At 38.7% G+C, this 2,500-nt stretch overlaps 1 protein-coding gene across 1 annotated transcript in view; it reads right to left on the bottom strand.

Moving 5' to 3' along the window:
- Positions 1–1,659: 1,659 nt before the first annotated feature.
- rasgef1ba (RasGEF domain family, member 1Ba) overlaps positions 1,660–2,500 on the bottom strand; it is a 44,641-nt gene continuing 43,800 nt past the window's right edge. Inside the window, 1 exon segment of the mRNA XM_042101538.1 lies at positions 1,660–2,500. This exon segment is cut by the window's right edge and continues 1,161 nt beyond it. The gene's annotated coding sequence lies outside the window, so the exon portion shown is untranslated.

Genomic DNA, 2,500 nt, shown 5'->3' on the forward strand with positions numbered 1-2,500 from the left:
TGGAGACGTTTGTAGCCTAGTTGGACACAACTGAGTCTATCTTTGCGCGTTTGAGCATCTGCGGCTGCGTTGCGCCACACCAAGCACGAGATCATAGAGGCGTATTATAGTACAATAGTAGCCTATAGCTATGATAAAGATGCATCTGAAATGAAAGCAACTTTATATAAGTGATTTAAATAAGTATGTTTGCTTGTAATGAAAAAAAAAAAAGATCCAAACGTGTGTAGTCTATCTTTGTTATCTTTGTCAATTAGCCTATGTTCTGGCGTTAAATAATAAAGGCCCAGCAATTGTGCTTAGTAGGCTAAGCTTGCATGGTAGGCGTTTTCTTGATACTGCTGTTTTGGGGTTTTGATCTGTGAACTGGTCAGAAGATTAAATCGGATCATAAAGTTGTGTGTGATGACTGCGTTCATAGCAGAAAGTGGCCCAATTCGCCAGTAGAATAGATTCAACAGTCTATTCTGCTTTGTTTTCTGTTTCACGTAGTCAGTGAGGTTGTTGGTTTCGTGTCACAGAGGTGCACAAAACATGTCCATGTGAATATGCCTACAACACGAGGAACACGCCTTTCACCCTTCTCGACAAAAAATATGAACTTCCATTTATGACCACAAGAGGGAACCACATTCCAATAAATCAATTACCCTACGTCCAGTTTTACTCAAATCCTCTCGCAGTAGGTTTTAAACTACTGATAAAATAAACTGCAAAGTAAAGGTATCTTACGAAAAAGATCTATACTATAAGATTTATATAGCAGTTCTATGGCAGTGAATAAAACGTTGATGTTCTGTAATAGGCCCTATACCTCTATAACATCCTTACCCTCTATAGTGTTCAGCTCATAAGTGTGTACAATCCTATACTACTTCTATAGTATATTCAATATTCATATAATATCTCTAGTACTCCTATAAGATTACTATGATATTTTGTCCTAAAATACTATAGGATTCATTATAGTTATTTTCTGTAAAGGGTACAACACCAGAAATGATGGGGCTAGACCTTTGGGGACCATCTGCAAAAATCTCCAATTCTTCTAAGCTAAAGAAAACATTGTTAGGTGTATGCTAAATCTGCAGATTTTGCTCAAGACTACACCTGTGGCTATGCGTTGTATGACATGTCAACTAAGTTACCGTATGTAATGTCATGAATAACATCATATATATATATATATACACACCCTTTGTCACTGACCAAACCAAACTAGCTTTTGGTTAAAAGAGTGAGTCTATGTGATGAGTCTGTGGGTCTACTCTAGTCCATAAAGTTGAGGCAGTCTGAGACTTACACCTGCACTTCAGATAAATCCTCACTGCTATTCTCAAATAGGGAGCTCTGGTTATTTTTGTCAGGCTTTTGAACTCTTGAGTTGTCTCTGGGGGGCTATGAATGTTTGCGCCTGAATGAGAATCAAATCTTGAAACAGTAGAAATGTGCCCAGAAGAAAGCACTCATGTAAGACTGTGAAAGTGTGAGGGTGTGTGTGTGTGTGTGTGTGTGATGAAATACACAGTGGCTCAGTGATGGAGGTTAAAGCGTAAAGTGACGTGATAAAACAACCATGGAGGGCTCTCACCCCACCCCTGAGGGCATGGACTCACCCCTGGCGGTCGAGTGCAAACATGCTACACATTGTACCAGAAGTTCATTTTTCATGTGCATTCTTTTTATTAAATTCATTATTCCTTCAAACACAACAGCTTCATATCTCAAGGATTCTTCTACGTCATCCAAACATTTCAAATACACAACAATGTACACAGGGCCAGGGAAAGAAAAAAAGCACAGCATATTTCTGAGTTTCCTTTCGATGGGAAAAGCAAAAACAAGGGAAGCGAGACATCAGTTAATTGACTCAACTTCATTTTGCACGCTGTCACCCAAAAAACCCATTCGCTCATAAAAAGCTTTATAAAAAAATATTAGATAGGGAAATATCTTATAGCTACAAAATATGTTATTATGTACCTAGTATAAAGCAGGGTAACAAAATATAATGGTAAATATCAACATATAAAACACAGCTACAGTTTGGGAAAACATAAATAAACTACTGGGAAAATACTGTAATAATAATAATAATAATAATAATAATAATAATAACAATAATAATAATAAATGGAACAATCACACAAGAGAATGCTCTTGGAATTTGTATGGAAGGGCAAAAAAAATATAGCCCAACCTCCACCTACTCCACAACTCTAGCCTACTCTAAAGTCTTCAGTTGCTCTTGCTGGACGCTACCACCAGGCGGTGATATGTCACTGCTTTACACACAGTCAGCCAGGGCCAGGCTCCCAGGATGATAAGGGTGACGGCTCGTCTCGTATAACACAGTGTCTTATCAGTGGCATGTAATCTAGAACACTTCCTCTGCTTCCATCTGTAGAGGGGGTCTGCAGACAGAGTGTGGACCTGTTCCGAGACGGACTTGTCAGGAAGTAACGAAACGCCTTGTAACTTGTAAGTGCCCTCCTGGTGT

The sequence above is a fragment of the Alosa sapidissima genome, chromosome 8, assembly GCF_018492685.1.
Source record: "Alosa sapidissima isolate fAloSap1 chromosome 8, fAloSap1.pri, whole genome shotgun sequence".
In the NCBI taxonomy this organism is placed as follows: domain Eukaryota; kingdom Metazoa; phylum Chordata; class Actinopteri; order Clupeiformes; family Clupeidae; genus Alosa; species Alosa sapidissima.